The following is a 22,696-nucleotide window of genomic DNA, read 5'->3' on the forward strand; positions in this document are numbered from 1 at the left end:
CCTATCCACAACCATAGAGACAGGCACGCACCCCCCCCACACACACACACACACAGACAGAATTGCAAGGTGATAAGTGACAACACAAAAGGAGTCAGGTGAATTGTTATTGCCTTTTTTTCCTGCGCGCACTGGACCCCCCACCCCACAGTCCACAGTTTCTGTGACGTGAAACAGATTGCCAGTGCAGCACTAGTGCTCAGTAAATCACTGCGGGAGGTCTATCTCTGAAATATGCAGTCTCCTGGGTGCTCTTTAGACATAAATCCGACCTTCACTCAAACGTTTGAATAAAGAGCACAGTGGCACAGAGGGAGTGTGTGTGTGTGAAAGAGCACGAGAGAGAGGGAGCGAGAGAGAGAGAGAGAGAGAGAGAGAGAGAGAGAGAAAGAAAGAAAGAGCAGAGAGCGCGCGAGAGAGAGAGAGAGAGAGAGAGAGAGAGAGAGAGAGAGAGAGAGAGAGAGAGAGAGAGAGAGAGAGAGAGAGAGAGAGAGAGAGAGAGAGAGAGAGAGAACTGACACTAAAGGTACAAATGACAGAATGAGTTTTAGGGAGAGAGAGAGGGTGAGATGTAAAGGAACAGCAATAGGACAGAACTAGAAAAAGGAGGAATTTATAGGGGGGAGGACAGAGAGAATGAGAGAGAAGACAAAGAAGGGAGAGGCAAGGATAGAAAAGAAAGTATAAAAGAAAGAAAGGCAGCGAGAGAATGGAGGGAGAGAGAGAGAGGGAGCGAGAGACAAGTAGTAAAGAAGAACCCACTTCCTCCAGGAGCAGGGCCAGTAGATGAGAAGTGGGAGACCAAGTCTGCCATTTGGAAAAAAAGACCCTTTTTATGGACAGGGTTAGAATGTGTGTGAGTGTCTACTTATGTATACATGTAACACTCTGTAAATCCATTTGCATTGTGAATGTAATATGTCATTGGTCTATATTACAAGCCCTTGTGTGGGTCACAACATTTCGCATGAAGCTTATATACTCCACTTTGTGAGTCAGAATGCAGGAAAACAGAAAACCTCTGGCATATCTCTTAGCCAGGCTCAACCCGATGGGGCAGGTGCCTTCTGGGTAACATTGTGGGGGTCTTAGTACCACCTGCTCCTGCTTCAAGGATAAAATCTGGTACCCACTAAACTATAACCATACACTGTGGGGGGGGGGGGATCCATCCTAAAAAGTAATACTATTAAGTCTTAACAATATTTTTTCTTCAAACTATTGAAACAGATCTGTCATCAGGACTGAGTTAATTTTACTAATTTCCAAAGCATCTTCAACGTTTTCTGGATATCATGAAAGAGGGTAGAAGAGTGCAGATCGCTATGTCAAGACCAACGACATGACATGGTGATATGAGGGAATTCTTTTAAAGACAGTGATTTAAAACTCCATGCAAGATAAAGTGACTTGTTAAGATGGATACAAGATTAAATGACTTGTTAATATGGATGTTTTGCAGTGCTTGAACGGATAGCTAAGATTTGGTGCTAGCAACAGTATCTGCTAAGTGGAATACACAGTACATAGGCATGATCTTTCAAGCCCTCCAAATGGCATAAACATGGCACAAACATGCCCTGATGGCTTGTCCTAAAGCTTCCAAACACGTTAATATGCCAGAAACCAACATATAGTAAAAGGCTAATCCATAACACTTGCAATCCATGCAACTTTTCTGAGAAGAGAATTGGGGAGGTGGAGTGGGGAGGTGGGAGAGAAGAAAGAAGTGAGCCTATATTTAGCTGACAATATTGCTGGTGTTGTGTTTATGGGGCAGCTTAAGACTTCGTTTCTTGGAACTGCCGTCTCATATGGCCAGGAATGCCCAGGCTCATAAATTGCGGTCACTGATACGGTTCCATCATGCTACGGTCCCAGCGTTTGTTGGTTAGCATTTTTTGGTTAGCATGACAAGGCCTTCTGTGAATACTTAGTGTTACCAAAACCAATCGCAGGTTCTTTTGATTGTGATTTAGTGCATGTGATAAGGGCAGAAAACTATGGTGTGATGCCACAGCAGGATTGCCAAAGTCATCATGCATGGAATTACAATACGTGTTTACAAGTATAGCCAGTGCTCCCTTTAGGCTGAAAAGGCCTCCCTCATCCTTTAATCTATTTTAAATCAAGAAGCAAAGAAATTAATCTTAAAGTTTTTATTGGCTATATTAATAACTGATTTTTCCTTGGGGACTCCATTAGTCCAGAGCAATCCCTGTTTTCAAGACAATGTTATGGGAATTGAAATGACTGAGATCTATTTAAACTCTGTTTAGCCAGTTTCCATATTTCCATCCAGTATATATATTATAGTTCAGCCAGCTGATGAGTGCATTGAGCACAAAACAAGCTTGTTCTGCCATTTAACAACTTTGAGCTATAAGAAATATATCTTTGCTCCTGAATTGTTGAGCTTTTTTTTCTACATCGAAGGTTTCATTGCAACATCCTGTGGACACACACACACACACACACACACACACACACACACACACACACACACACACACACACACACACACACACACACACACACACACACACACACACATATATATATATATATATATATATATATATATATATATATATGCACCTGAAAGCATCCTAGCTACAAGAAGATGACATTTAAAATGATACATATCAAAACGTGTGAATTCTTTTCTGAGAAATTATCATTTTTTGGTAAATGTAGGGTTAGGTCACTTGTTATGAAAAGAACGACATTTGTCTAAAGGTGTCAGAGCATAAACAAGAGCCAAAACATTTAAGTGCCAAAGTCTTAGCATCAACTACCATCCATCAAACCTTGTTAGTTGTTGCATAATGACCAGGAGCTGTAGAAAATGTCCAAAGAGAAAGAGACTTGGGGGGTATTGTGGGAAACCAGCCATTATTCAACTGTAATCTGAATATCACTGCTTTTGCAGCAAAAACTTCGTATAGCAATCTTTATTTTTGGGGTTTTGTTAAGTTCACATGGTAATTTTGGACATATTAGGGTTGGGGGATTTTTATGACATTTGGGCCCCTGGTACATGTCAAAAATCCATTATATAGCTTTCAAAATACCAGGTGCTGGTCGAGAAAAGAAAATACTACTTTTAGTGTATGTGGGATGCTCATTTGACATTCAGGCAATGCTAGAGTGCCTTTGAGACGCAGGAGAAAATATTGAGTTATTCTTTCTGGAGGAAAAACCATGAGGCCAACAATAGACTTTGAATCTCCACATATGCAAACGTGGAGATACACTCAGGAAACACCGGTATGATGATAATGTTACAAATGGCTGTAAAACAATTAATTTTCCTTCCCATATAACCTAGAGGCTCTCCAGAAGTCTTTTCATGTTGTCAGTCATCTAGAAAAACGTCAAGTCATTTCCGCCAGAGCAGCTCTCCTGTCTAGAATAGTCATTGGAAAGGGATATTGGCGAGATTGCGTGTTTGATAACTAAACAGAGTATACGTTGTTTGGGGAAAGACTCTGAATCTGTCCTGAGAAATATCAGAGTTTTTAAGAGTGTTGGGTCCCTTTGAGTAATTGTCCCACAAGAAGCGAGTCATTTAATAGCTTGAAACTATACAGTAGGTTAAGCAAATGACACGATTGTACTCGGCTGAATTTCACGCTCACATTCCTTGTCCTTTCAAACATGATTTAACATGTAAATACTAATTACATCAAACAGCATTTTTGTTTTGTTTTTTCATACGCAGCAATTCTACTTACTGATATCTTTAAGCATTTTGACGCCAGTTTCTGTGCTTTCCTCATGGTCTGTGTAGACAGACTCTTCCAGCCTTGAGACGGTAATTGCTCAACTACACAGTTTGCCAAACTTCTGACACTGTCTGCTGGTGGACAGATAGCTCAGTCCCTCTTCTAAAACATTGACAGTAACTTAGAATCCCTTTGTGAGGGGAAGAAAAACGAAAACTGGGGTTGGAATTTGGCAGGAAAACGTTGTTCAGATCTGGCCTGGAACCTGGCTACTTGGCAGAAACAATCAGCCATTGTGGAGGGTGGAAAGAGTGGGACCTGTGACAGATGAGAGCGGTAGAGCCAGGGCCCCCTCTTAGAAAAACAGTACACAAAGCACCATTCACAACCCAGGTCCCTTCTGCCACTTGTGGAGCGAAAGAAGGGCTCCAACAAAGGCCTCCGACTCGACCAATTGGGTGTAAAATCTCCAGCCATCCCAGCTGGAGGAGAACTGAGGAAGTGGGAAATACCAATGAGAGAGAGAGAGAGAGGGAATAAGAAATGGAGAGACAAAGGAGAAAGAAAAGTAAGAACCTTTATTTGAACCTACCTACTGTATGTATGCTTGATGGCCTGTTGTTAAGTCCAAACAAGCAAATCAACCAGGAAAAAAAAGGAAGTCAGTGGTGGAAATAGAAAAAGAGAAGGGTGCTGCATCCTAGAGTGCAAAAGGTGCACAACACAAACTTAACTGCTCAAAATACACCCACGACTGGAGCTAGCTCTGCAACAATAGCGCACAACAACTACCATCAAAGTAACCTTGAGCAAGGCAGTATATCTCCCAGTCCTTCAGCAAAGCTAGTCAATGGTCAGCAGAAAAAACATGGTCATGTTGGGCAACTCCCAGGTGTCAATGTGTAACTGTATGAATGAGAGGCCGGGCGTTGCTGAAAACAAGTAAGGGTTTTCAGTTAACATTCCTTGGATAAATAGTTTTGTTGTTTTGTTGTTTTTTTGTTGTTTTTTTTTCTTTAGACCACAAAAAGAATTGGTCGTCTATGAGAACAACTCCCCAAACTCCTAAATCCTGGGTCTGTCTGGGCTCTCATTAGATCATTGCTGTGTGCTGTGAACAGAAGACACTGTCATCAGTCAGACATGTGGAATGTGGACACACACACACACACACACACACACACACACACACACACACACACACACACACACACACACACACACACTGACCTGCTTTCTCCCAGAGATTCCCCCATCCCAGCTTTTTTCCCCAAAATAGAAACATTCACCAGAAACACCAGTTGTCCGAAAGCCGGCCTATGTCATCAGCACCCTGATATGACAAGAAAAGCAGTTTTGTTTTTGGTTGTTCCAATCCCTCCCTCCTTAAAAACAGATTTCACTCTCAGGGCACTGGGAGAGGAGGGCTTGAGGGTAAACCTAACTTCAGCACCGTGGCCATTATGGCGCGGCTCCATCTCTGCAGTCAGACGCACCTACGCAGAGCTTTAGAGCCAGAGGAGCACTTCATCACACACAACAATGAGGGGAGTTAAGAATAAGGGCGGTTATTGTGCACACTGGTAGGTCAGTAAAACAAACACTGTGCACATCAATCAACTCCCTCAACCGAACCTCTCAAGTATCAGGTAAATAAAACGTCATTGATTGACCATCAGTATTTTGCAATGACGAGCTCTACGTGATCACAGCATTAGAAAGTTTTTGCAAACACAATATGCTTCAACATTGTCAGTGAGCACACACATACATGCAAACACACACACACACACACACACACACACACACACACACACACACACACACACACACACACACACTTTTATCCTGTGTATCAGTAAATGCTATTTTGTCCCCTCACTTTGAAATGTCTTTCATGCAAAGTGTGCTACACTGCATTTTCATGTATGAAATCGTCTATGAAAGTGCATTTTGAATGGCCAGCTGCTTGATCTGCACTTAAAGACTGGAGGAAAGGAACAGTGATGGTGTTGAGGTCGAATGGTAGCAAAGTCTGCTCGTTATAGGTTTTTTTTATTAAAGCCATTAGGAGAAAGGAGAAATTTCAGTTTGAAGTTACTGTTTGAGAGGCTGAATTTACAGTTAGAACAACGTTAAATATATAAGGCAGGTTACCTTTATCTAACGCATAAAAACTAGAGTTTGTTTAATTTTTATTTCCTATAAAACAGTCTCAAAATTACCCATTAGTTTTCTGCATTCAAGACATGGTTGGCATCATTTCTGGGGTGCAGGGACAGCCGATCAAAAATCAATACTATGGCTGTTGTGCACGCGAGGTTCCCTTTTCTTAATACACTTTCCTAATTTATAATTCCCAACTACCTTAAAATTTAGAAAACACCCAATTAGCTTATTTATTTTTTCAAGACAAAACAATATCACAGACAGTGATATTCTTATTCTAAAACAATGCGAAGTTGAAAACAAAACTCAAAAGTGAACAATATGGGATACTTATATTTAGTTGATATCTGAATTTCACAATTCAATATATAGAAATTACAGGTTAATCCAATCAGGTTACATTTGTGTATTCAGTGGTCTTCAGTTAGCTTCTAATTGAACCAACTTAGTAACTCGTCATACTGCTGTGTGATGGGATTTTCTTTACTCAGTGCATATCAGACTGAATATAAAATGGTGCTGCACACTGCCATGCACGAAACCTAATCAGGCTTTGTTTTGATCCATTTTTTTTCGAACGTTTTAGCATTTTTAAAAGTGTGAGCCAAGCATGTTGTCCCTCATCAGATAAACATCTGGAGTAAACACAGGGTTATGTGTCTTCATTAGTCCAGCCAATGGAAAATCTCAATCAAGGCCAATGATGGAACACTCAGAAAACGATGAATACCTCGTTTGTACAGTGGGCGTAAACACATACCACTATGCAGGGTCTCTCTGTTCAGGCTCTGTACCTCGCTCAGGCTTGAGCAAAACCGCAGACCCCCAGAATTCCAGGAGTGGACTTATTGACCAACACCCTGCCTTGTGTTTGTTATTTTTCCTGGCAAGTGAACACACCCCGAGCTAACACAAATACAGTCCACATATACATATATCTACTTCATGGCATGGTTACAGAGTAAATCATTGAAGAAACCATTGAGGACCAAAGTCAACATTCAGTGGCTGAAAAAGGACCATTTGTCCTCCCGTCCACGGTAGTAGGTTGCAGACCTGGTCAGTGTGAATATTTTGTCTCCTAATCGTAAGAGTACTTCACATTGTTCAGCACAGGTAGCCACTCCATCAATTAACTGTTGGACATATTCTGCCAAAGAAAAGCACCCAAATATGGACAGGGTAGAATTCAAAACATTGCCGACAATTGTACATTTCTCTGAAACCACCCTTTCCAAGCGTGTTGATGTGCCATCGTCTCAGTCCATGACTATTTGCCATGTTGAGCCATGTGTATAAAGGTTTTTAGTTCAACCAAACACTTCAACATCTGATTGGTTTTCCCCTCTGCAGTTGATGGTAAAGTGATGTGTGAAATAAGCCACATAGGTATTTTGTCAGAATTAAAAAAAAACCTACGTGGCTTCTGATGGCACATCACTACTGTAGATATCACTATCCTGCAGCATGTAACAGATGCTCGAACTGAGTATTAACTACAGTTGTGTTAACCTTCTGTGTATGAAACACAGTGTAAACTAAATGGTCATTTTTTGCGGATTTGCTAAATGTTACCGTTTGTAAATGATGCTCGTTGACTGAGCATTCTGAGTTGAAGGCAATAATCGTGAAGACACAACCTGTACTGTTCATCATCTCTTTTTCACCTCTGTGCTTATCCATGCCGGCTTAAAGCAGATACAGTTAGCCGTTTGGCAAAAACCTCACCAGAGGTAATATTTGTTTATCTATTTGGACGGATGATGAATAAGCCCTGACACTTGTCTTGCTACATCTTGCCACTATCTTTGACCTATCACCTATGACCTCTCCAGGGTCAACACAATGCCACCGGGATGTGCAAATAAGCTTGTTACACAAGTTTAAGCTGTGTTGCCCCCTGAACTGTCCATATAGTCAACAGAAGCTGTAAACAGGGGGTAATCCTATTATCCTAAGAATATAGATGAAAATATCAGGGTCCTTTTTTCCAGTGAGATCAGTGGGTTTTGTTGGGCAGTTTTCGCCAAAAACAAGTGGAGATGGAATTTTTAGAGAAGTCATACTGCGGATTTTCTAAAGTCTTTGTCCAAAAGAAGCGAATAACTTCAACTTTTCCTTGTATAAAAATGTAAAAAAGAGTGATTCCACACTGCAAGACATCAAATGCATTTAGAAATTCGAGGTCAGATGACTTAAATCTTCGGCAAAAATAGGAGAGAACCACTGACAGAGTCAATTTCAGGGTGGCATCAATAGGAAAGAGCCTGAGTTCAGGGGTAGTGATGGGAGCTGGAGGAGACACAACAGCTGTCCTCACACATATTTCAGTGACTGCATTAGCCCTGAGGCTAGCTCCCGACAAAGTGAGCCTCAGTAAGTCATTAAGGGCCTCATGAGTGGCACCCGCAGCCGAAGACAATCATCTCACGTCTGTGTTTGTTGTTCATCAAAGTTGTTAGTTTAAGATACCGTGTTCGTCCGACGACACACACACCCCACACACACACCCCCCCGACCCCCTTCCCCACCCCTGTCCTCATTCATCATTCAGGGAACGCTGCGCTGAGATGACATGAGGGCCAAAGAGAGCCTCTGTCGCTCTCATTCAATCACATGAGTGGAGAATACTCACATACTGTAGGCCATTTTCCAATTCTCACAGTTTCAACTGCTGGTGTGAAGGCACGTGTACAGCATTGTACAATTTGTATTGATGGCATTTGTACAGATGCGTTGTCATAAAATTGAGTGGATGGCCGTAAATACTTGATTTGGTTCAAGGACAAAGGGACAATGCATTACTGTATCAATATGTTCCTGCAAAGCTTTAATCACTCGAAAATCATTTCAAAAAAAAAAATCTAAATTCAAATATTTTGTTTATGTTTAAGACTGTGTCTCTATAATAATATAGAGCAAACAAATGTTTGATGTAAATAAAATAAATCCGAGTAGGAGCACAAGGGTGTAAGGTCATCTGTGGTAGCATCCAAACAGGTGGCGTTTAGCGCACCCAGGACGCGCTAAATCTTTCTAATCCCAGATTAGGACTGACAAGGCGTTTCACTGGACGCCCCTGTTGTAATCCTTGTTGCTTTACAATGTGTTCTGACAATGTGCTTTGTTCCCCATCAAAGAAAGACTTGGGAGGATTTCCAAAGGTCCGCTAACATGCAACAGCTCAATTATTTAAAGCAATGATGCACTCGGAGAGTCAATAAACAAACATATCTTTACTAAATTATTGATCGTCTTGAAAATGACTTGTCTGTGCTTGGAACACAGAGTGGGAATTGCTCTTGTTTTTCAGTGTTTGTTAAAGAGATACCAGTTAAAGTGCAGAGCTACAGAGACTTGATTCACATTTTTAATATATTGGACTTTTATCTTAAATTCAGTGGCGCATGCATCGACACTGACACCTTCGACGGTACGAGATGATAAACTCATGTTGTTTTTACCATGAGCACTTTAAGTACTATCAGTGCATGTTTCTGGCATGGTCGACTTGACCCCAGTGGTTTTGAATCTCTCTTCTTGGCAGGGTTACTGTTGTGTCCTGCTAACTGAGCTACATGGGAACAAATTCGTCCTAGCATGCCAGGGCAAATTACAGTGATGGGCAAATGCGCAGCTTTTGACTAGCCTCGGAGGTAGCCAACACAGACGCAGGGAAGTTAGGGAAGGTCTGAGCCCTGATCTTGCAGAGCAAGAGGTCGGCAGCCTTTCTCCTTCTCGGCTATGGGAACAGTTGTCGGGGTTTGCAGGCACGTCAGCCTCCCTTGGCATGTCGAGTTGTCACAATCCACGCTAATCCTTTTTGTAGCGTATCTCCCCATGGAGCTGAAAGCTACACAATATGGAGTGTGCGTGCTTATGTGAGCGTGTACGTGTGCATGTCCCGTGGGAAACAAGTTGGGTGATTCGAAACAGTTCAACGCAATTGGATGCCATGCCTCCGATAAAATGGACAAGTGCCGCCCCACCCTTAACGACACAGGAGGGACAGGGGGCAGACTAGATGATAGGGATAGAGGCAAACCTGTGGGGTGGAAGGTTGCAAATTCCAACACCAAGACAGTCAAGGAAAATCCTACCGGAGAAAGCGAATGAATAGCACTTTACCATCCCTCTTTAACTACCCCTCCCTTCATAAATACAGGTTAAAAAAAACCAACTGGGATTTGGGATTAAAACACATGTAAGTGTACACACACACACACACATACATACACACACACAGGCCTGGGTGTAGAGAGGTGTGACTGTGCACTGGGGGCCAGTGTTACCCATACCACACAAGGTATTCATTGTCCTGCAGCAGCCCACAGCGAACATACATTGTCCACGGTGCACAAGATCCTGCTTCAAACCACGCAGGGCAATAAGCTACCTTATCACAACCCCTTGTATTCACACACCAGCAAAAGGCCTTCCAATAAGGATAATTTTTTTTAAATGTTCAACCTGATTGAAATTATGTGTGGAAATCTTTTAAGCTTAAGCTTTTCTCACACCTGTGCTAAAGTTGGAAATGTAAAATAAAAGGTCTTCTTCTCACCGGTGTTGTTATGTATGTGTGCAACTGTGACCGACACTGTTCCTTGCCCCAGGTGTCAAAGACGCTTATCGCATTAAAGATGACCACATCAGAGGAACCTCTCATGGGACCCGTGGAAGAAGTTCACAGTTGTTTGAATGAGGTGGGTTTTATTTTTCAGTGCCATTGCTAATATTTGGAAGCAAAAAAAAAAGGACAATTTTCTGGTATTCAACAGATGTGCACACTCTTGATCCCTATCTTTCTCCCTCGCGCTCTTGCAAAGTAATATTCTCCCTGTGTACTTTGCCCTAAATTTGGCCCTGTCTGCTTTCTTTCCAACCAATCCCTTTATTTCTCTTTTGCAACCTCTTTCTCATCTCTCTTCCCCCTTTTGCCTCCCTCTCTTTGAAGCTCACCACACCACCGTTCTCTTTCTGTTGTACCGCATTTAATTTTTTTTGTATATTTCTCCACCCCCCCCTCTCTCACTCTCTCTCTCCTAACCCCCCCCCCCCCCCCATTCATTGCTCTAAGTATCGCAGCACTAAGCTTGTAGGCTGTAAATCACAATTAAGAGGTTCATTAGATATGGTTGATTTATCAAGACCCATGGCTTGTGCTGAGGCCTTTAAGCCATATATTAGCTAACTACAAGATCCCCTGCACAGTTATGAGACATGCTGTTTACGGTGTGTCATATAGGGTCATATGCCAACGAACATTAATTAAATGTGGAAGTATGGGTTAGATAATTAGCATGTGGATGACAAACTCGTGTGCATCGGCAGAATTTTTTCTTTTAACCTTGTCTATATGCAAGACTTTCAATTGCATATCAAAATGTATATCTTTTAAATAAAGCAAATTGGCTGGTGCATCAAAATCTGTCTCTATTATCTTCAAGTGATCCAGAGTTTGAGAGGGAGCCAGGCACCTCGGGGGCCTCATCCAAATGCTTTAACAAACATACTCCAGGGTTGTTTGTCTTCCTGAACACAAACATAAATCAGGCCTGTGGTCATATCAGAGTCGCTGCAGCCTAAACTGTCCCTGGCATGCATAATGAAGGGCTGTTTTTCCTGCAAATTGGGATGCATTCATCATAAAGCATATCAGCTAATATCAAAAGCCCTTTGTACACAATTGACGTAGATTTTGGCACATTGTATTTACTTGTGCGAAGTGCAATAAGGTTATAACTGTGCATGGTCAAAACTGAATCATTGCAGTTATATGTGCTTAAAATACATCTGAAATTCATTAATTTATCATCTGTTGTTCTTATTAGGTTTACTTGGGATTCAAAAACAGGAATATGATTGAAATACATTGGAGATGTAAAAGAAAGAAAGAAAACCTTAATTTCCAATGATATCTTCCATGACAGAGGAAGATAGTTTCCAAACTCACTTTATTCTTTCTGTGCTTCCTTCATTTCTTTCTCCCCACCTTTGTCCTTCCTGCACACCTTGCTTGCCTCACCCTGCAGCACCTTACGGGCCAGATCATTGTACTTCCAGGGAATTATTGGAATAGCTCTGGATTACTTACAGCTGAGGCAAGTAAACTTTGACTTGTTAAGGCCTACATATAGCGGGCACTAAGACCCATTGTTGAGAAAAGAGGAGACTATTTGTCTGCTTAAAACACTTCCTGTTCTTAATGTAGACACTATTTTAGTTGGAGGAGAGGTTTATAAGACCAAGCTGGGGACACGTATGTGCCTGAGTGCAGAGATATAAGACACATAATGCTCTCTAACACACATATCCATGCATGCATGTCCTCACATGCATACATACACTCTCTCCCTCCCTCTCTCTCTCTCTCTCTCACACACACACACACACACACACACACACTGAAATCTAAGTCACACATACACACAAAAAAACATACTTTCTTCTGATCTGCTCTGGCATACGGCTAATTGACACTGACAGAGAACAAGGGCAATGAGTAGGAGATTGAGTGAGTGACACAGTCACAGGTCAGTGGCGGGGTTTAGTCTCTGCTGTAATCATGGCCAGGCAGGTGTCACAGGAAGACACCTAGCTCTGTTTTTGCCTTACCTGAGGCAAGCTCTCTTTATTCTGCCACTAAATCAATGCTACTAGGCAGCAGCATACTTTTAAGTTTGTTTAAATTATCGCTATTGACGCATAGTCTCTTCAAGCTGTACAGCAGTCCTGTTGTGATTGCATCGGTTTGTATTGATATCCGCTGTGTCTCTGAAATAATGACGTTAATACAAATTCATGTATGTTTATTGTACTTGCCAATTAGTAACTCAGACTGAAATGCTCAAGTGTTTGATCTTCACAAGCCACTCGAAATGCCTGAACCCATGCAACTGTACTAGTAATGTAGAAGTGTCTAAATGCAGAAGGCTGTTTCGTTCGATCCAGTCGTCCCACTACTTCATCAGAGTGTGACCAATAATTGCTCAGTGGCAAAGTTGATTTTGAAGCTAACCAGGAGCAATGTCATCCCCTACCCCTGGCTACAATGGGGCTCATTGGATTAGGTTCGAGCAAGCTTTGTTAAAAGCTACTGCAAATCTAATTAAGAGAGGAACCTCAATTATGCTAGCATGTACTTAAATGATCGGTTCACTAAAAATGGGAGGGGGTGGTCATCGAATGATCGCAATAAGCAACCATTAAGGTCAGTTAATTTTGGCAGATGGCAGCTTTTAAATGAGGTGAAGGATTTTTTTTTTTTACTGCAATAAGAACACTGTAATTATGAGGATGCAATGTTGAATTTGGTTTGTTACCAAACTGCATTCAGGGTCAGCAAATGGTAACATCATGTTCTCAAATAAAATGCTGCAGAATGTTCCTCAAAAAAAGGTTGTTGCTTCTGTCCTTTTAGGGGAATGTGCTGGATCATCATAATCTAAGAACCAGGTGGCAGGCCCTTGAAGCAAAGAGCACAACAGCTGAGTTTGACCCTGAACCCTGACCTCCACGACCCCTGACAGTTAAAACAGGAAGCAATTAACCTGAATGGAAGCCAGTCTAGCGGCATTCCTCAAAAGGAGGCCTTCAGAAGCTCATAGCAGGCAGCAACATACACATACACACACACACACACACACACACACATTTGGCAAACATAATTAAAGATCACAGCACGTTAAGGTAGTAAGTATAGATAAGGATAGGATGGTGAGGGAAGGTGGCCTGATTGAGTTGTAATCAAAGATGACTGTGGTATCAGTGGAGATTGCTATAGTTGTAATATTGATAATGGTTATGATGGAATCAATGACCACATCAATCACTAGAAAAAAAAGTTACTAAGTTAACTAGTTAGTGGGTCATTTATATTTTTTTGTCTGTTTTCGTATGATTTCATAGGCCATAACATAGTGTCAGGAGTAGCCGCTGTAGAAATGGGACAATAACTTTGTTCTCAGCCATAGGGAAAGAAAGTGACTTTCCACTTTTATTCACACCATTGCCTCTTTTTAAAGAAACTTGGAAGCTTCTTTGCAGACAAATTTACACACCAGCTGTGAAAATCTGAGCCCCTCCGTTGGCTTTCAAGGTGTCCTTCAGCAAGGCACTCACCCACAAATTGCTCCTGTGGTAGTGCTAAGTAACCAGGGGTCTGCAGTACTGGGCATCTCACAGGTGTGATAACTGTTTGAATGTTAATGCTTAGAAATACCGTTCCCATGATAAATGAAAATTTAAAAAAAAAAGAAGATAAGTACATCCATACTGGAGCCCTCCTCCCTCACCCTCCTCCTTTCTCAATCTGCCTCCACATCTTGTCTGAGCGTTACCTCACCAGAGGAGGATCTGCCCAAAGCCACAGCCGTCACACAACAGACAAAAGCGCTCATCTCCAGGAAGCCACTGCCGCTGCCTGCGGTTTTTGCAAAGAGGGGAAGAGAGGGAAAAAGTGACTCAGCCCCATGGATCCTTTCTTCTCTCCGCCGACTTAGGGATAAACTAAGGGATGAAATGAGGGAGCGGGGGGGGGGGTTAATATTTAGAGCAGGCCTCATTTCAAGGGCAATAGAAGAGAGAAAGTGGGGTACAAGCCTGTGTGGTTTGTGGAGTAGGGGAGGGGGTAGGTATATACTGCTGCTGGGGTCTCATGCTGTGGATTTGTGTGTAAGTGAGGAGGAACCATCATTGCCCCTGGCCCTGCCTAAAAGCCCAGCCCTCTCTGGTACCCGGAGCCTCTTCAGACCAAAGCCAGATGGGCTGTTGACGAGGCATGAGCGTGCAAAACACAAACCCCTCATGTGAACAGAAACACATAAATTGGTACAGACACACACTGACAAACAAGTACAAACATAATACACAAAGATAAATGCTTTGAGTCTAAGCGCACAATCAGTGAGTTCACATGCACAGGCAAGTGCATTAACTCATGCACAACCATAAGAAATCACTTTTACACAAGCTCCCTTTTCCCAGACGTTTCTTAGTGCAAACTCGCAAGGCACTTTGGTCCACTTTGGTTTTGTGTGGACATTTAAAATCAGATCACTCAACCAATTGTACAGAGGACATGTCTCAGAAGACATGCTAGGACTCTCAGCAAGAGGTTAATTGCTGAGAAACTTAAAACTCGGGAAACATCACTAAATGTTGTTAGACACTGACTGTTAGCGGGCCTGATTTGTGTAATACTGTAATGCAGTCAATCTCATGTACAAAGAAAGAGCAAAAAGTTCATTGTATTGGTTTTAGGCGAAGCTAAACGAGTAGTCTCAGTGGGTTCATTAGCTCATTAGCTCATTAGCTTACCGCAAATCAGCTCTGGTGGTGCAAGCTACCTGGTTACATTTCTAACTCTTTGGAAATGACTGTCATTACAGCAACTATGCCGAAGTTCCCAATGGCCCAACCGTTTCAAAAGTCTTCTATATGCTGGTTTTTGTAACGTGTTTGGTGTTATGTTTGGATACCGTTCACCTTGACTTCTGAAATTAGATGTCTACGTCTACGTCTGCATCTCCTATGAAAAGCCTATTTATAGCAAGACTAATGCCGTGCCAAGCTCAAGTGGCACAATGGCTAAATTAATGCTGACGGGACAGTGATCTCCCTTTGCTTAAACAGTACTAATCAGCTTTAAATACACAAATCACCACCTGGTGATTTACAATGTGTTGTAAAGTCGGTATGTTTTTTAAGGACTTTTTGTTTGTTTGTGTCAGTCGATAAGATGATTCAACACACCCCAGTCAAAGAGAGATTTGTACTTGTGTTGATACCAAAGCACTGCAGAAAGTCAAGGCCTTGACTTCAGTCATCATAACCATGACATCTTACTGATAGTCATTGACAAACAAGACAGGGAGATACCATAAATTGTTGCCATCACGACACGACAGGATGTGCACCCTTTAGAAGCTATAATTTCATTATGCGTGTCCACTTTTATCATTTTACTGCCTTGTAATAGAATTTGAGACGCACTGCCATGTTAAAAAGAACGTTTATTTGATTTCAAGTTTACAGCAGAATTTAATTAAATCAGGGAGGTTTGATAAAATCAAGTGGTCCAGTTTTTCCAATCATGGGACAATTCCTTGTTTCAAACACGATGGGACCGGGCATGGGATAATCCCTTTAAAGCATAACATCAGTGACTGCTTAATTTGTTCATTCAGTGTTTTCTTTTTTTTTTTTTTTACAATAAGCAATCATCTATCATCTTCCATGTGCCCGGATAGGAAAAAAATCCTAAGCCAACAGCAGCAAAAGAACTTAAAGGACTCCAGTGAGTGGTTCTAGGCTGATATACGAGGAGATTTACACAACCTATAAATCAAGCCTTTGAAATCGAACGCCCAGACCATACAGCAGGGCAAAGCTTATCACCCACGGCAAAAACACTGACTCTTGTCTGTCCGATTCGAGGGCAAGTTGCCAGTGAGAATCAAGTAGGCCACTTGTTGACCTACCAGTGACACTACTCAAGGGCCACAGGAGAGGGCCTTAATAAGTATTCTTAAACAGGAGGATTAGCCAGATGGTCAGACCACTCTTTTCTCTAACCTCTCCCCGTCTGTACAATTCACATCTCCGGCCTCTGCCGAAGCCATCGAGATCGGCCGCTCTGACCTCTCCGGCTTCATTTGTACTACTGTTACCTACGGCACTATTTGACTCCAGATATGATCTTTATTGCTCGCAGAGAGAAAGTCCATTAAAAGGCATACTGTAGGTCCAGGCGCTGAAAGGTTCCTGGAGTGTTGCCCGCCGCAAGTCTTTAAAAAGACCCCTTTCTTCAACCAAATGAAAGCAGCTATTGAAGGTGCACAGGGCAGAATACTAACAAGATTGCTATGAGAGAATCAAATCAAAAGCGTCCTGTATGTGCCGATGGAGGGCAGATCAACAGACACGCACAGTCAACTGCAGTTTTATTAACCTGGACCGTGACAACATGCAAACACTGGACATTGTGTACAGCAACTAGTACAGAATGTGGCGTTTCCCTCGTGCCAGCTGAAGGTGCCGCAAACTTGTTGACTTTAGAGCTTAGAGAAAACAACGACCGTACTTGATGTATTCTCTGTGAAAATCCCCATAGATGCTGTTTGGTGGGCACATTCATCCCAAGAGCCCGACATTGCCGTGAATGCACATCGTTTCAGGAAAGGTGGTCCGAGCGGACGTCAAACCCTTAAGCTAAGAAGTGGCGGTGACATGCCCTACCCAACAGAGAAATTAGTGAATTCAATGGAAAAAACAAAAACAAAACACGTTGCAGTGATTTGAAACTCACAATAATAAGAGAGACTTCAACTCCGACACCCTCTTCTCACTTTTGGACCAGTTTGGAATTCATGAACGTCACCTGAAAAAAAAGGCAGAAAAAGGAAATTCAGTGTTTCAGTTGGTCAGATACCAAAACAATAAAACCACTTCCACTTTACGCTTTAGTCGGACACTGAATACACCTGAGGCCGAAGACCTTATCAATAACCTCAGGAGGGTAAGCCCCGTTTAAATTCTTCTTGACCTACTTCTGGTTATTTTCGCATGATTACTTACTGGATCTTTTATTTTTTTTTTAATAAGGAACAATTTTTGAGCTCTTGAAATGTAACAAATAAGTAGTTTTCAGTCCTGAAACACGTGTATGAATACGTATCTGAAGTAGATTCACTGTCATATAATCTTCAGAAACAGAATAGCGTGGACAATCGAAAATCATATTGAGTGGTTTACATTTTATTGAACAAACTATTCAAACCAAACGGAAATTAAAGTCTAGAAAAATAATTGATTTTGCAAATGGGAAAAATACATGCAAATCCTAGAAGTCTAGACCAACTTGAGGTGCGTGCACAGTTTGCACAGCAGAACAGAGGGCCAGTGTAAAAGCGGAGCCAACAGAGAGTCACTGCAGTTCTCACAGTATTTTCCCTGCACAAACAACGGCACATACTCCACCACGCAAAGTCAAACGAATGCCAAACAGTGTGATACTTGAACATAGCTTTGAAGCCAAAAATTTGGTTACAATCCGTACTAACAGAATTACCGACACTGTCATTTTCTTTCTTCTTCCTCTTTTTTTTTTTAAACTGAATCTAGTTGTAATAAGAGTGGAGAAAAAAAAACATCTGTCATGCTCCTCTCTTGTTCACATCAGATGAATAAGGAGCCATCCGCTGACTACTTAGCTCAAAACAAAACACTCTGCTGTTGTTGCGGCTGGGACCCAACTCGGGGTCAGCCCCAGTGGACACACACACCCACACCCTCACACACACACACACACACACACACACACACACACACACACATGCATCTACATACACACTGCAGTACACACAACCATTCACTTTAAACGATGTCATATTAACTAATTAGGACATCAAAGAGGCCATACTATATGAGCTTGGAAGGTAACAGGCTGCAGAATGGGCCAACCTGAGAGGGGCCTGAAACTGATAAAAGACAGAAGGTGGTCTTAATGGAGAGGGGGAGGTCGCTAATTAAAGAAAAGGTTGTCTGTATTTGATAAGGAAAGAACTGAAGAAAAAAAATGCATTAAACCAGACATGCACACACACACACACAACACAACACAACACACACAACGAGCACAACTGCTTCTACGTAATATCATACATCATCCAGACGCCTTAACACTGCATCTAAGTTGTACAAAGACTGCAATACAAACACTCCTTTGATTTCACAATTTGAGGCTAATTGAGAACAATGAAGAAAAAAAGCAAACACAGTGAGCATATGATCTTTTATTCATGTCCTTAATCAACAAAATGATCCTCTCTTAGAAACCAAAGCATTTTTTCTCAGGGCACAATTAAGGGCGATTGTAGACAGAACAACTCAAAGGCTTGTAAACAGAGAGCTTCTTTTAAATAATTATGAAAAATAAGCAGCGAAAATAAAGATTTAAAAAAAAGAAGAGACCTTTCTGTAAGCTTCTTCTGTCACCGACTTCGTGATATTAAAATTGTTTGTAGAAACATGCGAGATCAATCGACATGGGCCAAAATGCCAAAGCTTCTTGGCCACTTTTTCAGCCAACCATGTGAGTTGGATTCCCCTGAGTGCTGTTCACACATTAAAGCTCTTGTCCGCCCGTCTGAACACGCTTCAGATATCTGTAGAACCAGTTATTCTGAGCGTTCCCTCTCCTCTTCTCCCCGTTCCAAGATTCTGCACGCTTTGCCACTCATCTGTAGATGGCCACTTTGACACCTGGAGGATGCTGGGTAGTAGGGGACAGCTGGCAGGAGAGGTCGGAGAACAGTGCCACAGAAAGCAGACGCACACTGAAAGTGACACCCAGACAACAACACATTCTGCCCGAAACAACTAGCCCTATGTGCATGCATACCAACACACACATACACACACACACACACACTTCCAAACTGACACAAATACTTCACACACATTTATGACACATTTCCATCTTGGCAGTTTGGCCCCTTTATCACATGCCCAAACCACGAGCAGGCATACCAAGGGGTGGAGAGACACATAGCCACAAAGATGGAGGATTTACTTGATTGACATTCATAGAAGTGTTGTTTAATGAGTGATTGTGTAAGTGCTAAACATCCAGGAGCGTTATGAAGAAGAACGTAAGCATGAGTCCACATATAGATACACACTTAAGTTACCGATGTGGTGTTTCTTAATTGTCTACATGGTCACTATTCCCCTCTGTGGGCTGTCACGAATATGCATGCATCAAGGCTCCCTTGCTTTCTGGTTTTTATAACACATTTGATTTTTAATGGGCTCTAAATTATTTTCCAAAAAAAACAAAAACAAAAACAACAACGCACAGAGGCATGTCACAAAGCAAAGTGTGGCCCTTTCCTGAAAGTAGATGCACCACATCATTCAGTTACTGGAGCCCATCCAACCGCCGTCAACCACAGCTGGCCGGACCATGGTCACTGACAGGACACACACAATCAAAGAGTGCACTGCACACACATCTTAGTGAAGTGCACAGGCATACACAGACACGTAGATAGGCACACACAAACAAACACACACACTCAAACGCTTACACTACCAGGCTGATAGTCTCCAAGTTTTGCTTTCTAAGTATCTCTTTAGTTCTTGTTCTCATAAGCTCATGCTCACACAGTCACGCTGAGGGAAATGTGCAGGTACATCTGTGCTATGTATCAATTTTGCTGCCTGTTTGTCATAAGTTGCGTCTTGCTCTCAGCCACTCGCGCTCGAACCCAAGCCACGTCCTGATCATGGCTCTTGTCATCCACTTCTGAGGGAGAGCTGACACAGGAGACCAGGTTGTGGAGTTATCCCAGGCTCCACTTGACAACTGCAGGAAATAACGGCTACCTTTTTGGCCTGCTGTCCAACAGCTGTAAAATAGCACATGTTACCCAAATACTCAGTGGGTTAAAAAACTCCGGAAAAGAATCATGCATCGACCAAAAAAAACAAAAAAACAAAAAAACCCCAAAAAGGATGGCTCCTTGTTTTTAGCAAATGAGGCTGTGAAATGATGGCATTACGCTTGGAAAAGAGAGATAAGAGATGCTGCTCACCACAGGGAGATATATTACACCCAGTGCATGGCCTGCACCTGCACAATGAATGCACACATTCACCAACCAAAATATGCAAGACCCCAAATGTTGTCTCGTTGCAGCTGTCAATGCCACTTGTGCAGACGCGGACACACTGAGCAGAAGAACAATGAAACTCTATGAGACAGAGGCTCTCTCAATGAGATTAGCACCACATGAGGCTCTGCACTGCCACTACCATGTACGCGCCACAGGAAACTGGGTATAGTTCCAGCTAATCATATGGGCAATTAAACCAGAATAGGGCTTAGTTGACCCATAAATGATGAGCTTATAGCGCACGTTGACTTTTGATGTGTACCATTTGCTGGCGTCAGTATAAGCCTCCGGTTGACGTGGACGTATCTGTTGTTGTTTCTCCATATTTTGCATTTGGAAATTGTGAGCATCGGGGGTTTTCAAACCTTGGGGACTCGAATGGCTCAAGCCGAGAGCAAACGGTTTACGCTAGGGTCGGGCCTTCGTCGGGAATCGGCGAGTTGCTGAACATGAATGTGGGTGGGCGAAACGCTACTCGGAACACCTTTAATGAGTGAAGCGAGGGAAGGGAATGTTTGCGTGAGTGAAAAAGCTTTTGTGTTCACTTCACAAAGGACTTGGGTGAACATTACAGAGGCTTAAGTGACAACAAGTATTCTCTCTCAGGTCATTGTTAACATGAAATATTGCTCAAGTGAAGGGTGGAGGGAGTTGGGAAGGGCAAGTGCTAGCACATAAGTCTCACCCTCACTCCTGCACTCACTACCCTTAGGAGATTACATTATGCCTTTCGCCATTGTCCCACGTCTTCAAGACAAAGCCTGTCCCACTGTGCAAACAGGGTGCCTCAGAAAGGTTGTAAAAACAAGAGGTGAATGTCAAAGTCAGACGTGAATAGGATCTCTCCCTTCTTTTGTCAGGCCGGTGAGGTATGCACAAACACACCGCTGCGTGACAGAAGAAAGGAGGGCCTTGTTAGGGGAGGATCTGGAAAAAGCTGAGGCGTCTTCGCATGAAAAGGCCTAGTGCCATGAGAAGTCACCCACCTTACTCTTGGGTCTAAAAGCGAAAAACCCCTCTGAATGTCTTCGGAGAAAATTAGCCCAAAGAGAAACATGGCCGTCTTTTACTTAACAAAATACAAGGAGCTGTGATCGATGGCAGCAAATGGAGCAGAAACGGGCACACGGACCCTAAATACAGAGTTTGCACCACAGTGCTGCACGTGGCTCATATGTCACTGCAGAAGAAAATACAAATGGTACTTTTTCCCCCTTTTTCTCCGCAGTTATATCGAGCCAATTACCCCACTCTTCCAAGCCTACCTGTTCACTGCTCCACCACCTCTGCCAATCCAGGGAGGGCTGCAGACTACCACATGCCTCCTCCGACACAATTGGAGTCGCCAGCCGTTTCTTTTCACCTGACGGTGAGGAGTTTCACCAGGGGGACGTAGTGCGTGGGAGGATCACGCTATTCCCCCATTTCCCCCTCCCCCCAAACAGGTGCCCTGACTGCCCAGAGGAGGCACTAGTGCAGCGACCAGGACACATATCCACATCCGGCTTCCCACCCGCAGACATGGCCAATTGTGTCTGTAGGGACGCCCGACCAAGCCGGAGGTGACCAAGGGATTTGAACTGGTGATCCCTGTGTTGTTAGGCAATGGAATAGACTGCCACGCCACCAGGACACTCCACAGAAATGGTACTTTATATCATCAATAGGGTAAAAATACTATAATGAAATAAGATAATTCCTATTACATTTAACTACCAAATACGAGCTACCGAATGTGACAATCTGAATTATAACCACTTGAGGTGTCGAGCAAACTACATGCAGCATTTTCATATTTGTGACATTACTTAGATGAATATGAACAGGTTAAAGAGTTTTATTCAACCCTGCACACTGGCCATCGGGAGTACATGTACGTAAAGCAAATGTCCCTCTTCTTTCTAGATGCAGAATGATATTGGCTCTATGCAGCCTAGGCATCATCGCTGCCCTGAGCCCGAGCTCCCACTGATGTCAGCTCCATCACAGATCAAACAGGGCTTTAACGGTCAGGGGCAATTAACAAGGGCGACCTCAGATCCCTGTAATTTACAGGGCCAGCGCCAGTTTGTAATTAATTGCAGTGTGCATAAATGTAAATGAGTCCTTTGGGGGAAT

General features: G+C 42.7%; 1 protein-coding gene across 1 annotated transcript in view; it reads right to left on the reverse strand.

Moving 5' to 3' along the window:
• LOC130113618 (transcription factor SOX-6-like) overlaps positions 1 to 22,696 on the reverse strand; it is a 114,363-nt gene that overhangs the window by 80,377 nt on the left and 11,290 nt on the right. The window contains exon 2 of the mRNA XM_056281164.1: positions 17,209 to 17,280. The gene's annotated coding sequence lies outside the window, so the exon portion shown is untranslated. The remainder of the gene's footprint in view (positions 1 to 17,208; positions 17,281 to 22,696) is intronic.

The sequence above is a fragment of the Lampris incognitus genome, chromosome 6 (assembly GCF_029633865.1).
Source record: "Lampris incognitus isolate fLamInc1 chromosome 6, fLamInc1.hap2, whole genome shotgun sequence".
Classification (NCBI taxonomy): Eukaryota; Metazoa; Chordata; class Actinopteri; order Lampriformes; family Lampridae; genus Lampris; species Lampris incognitus.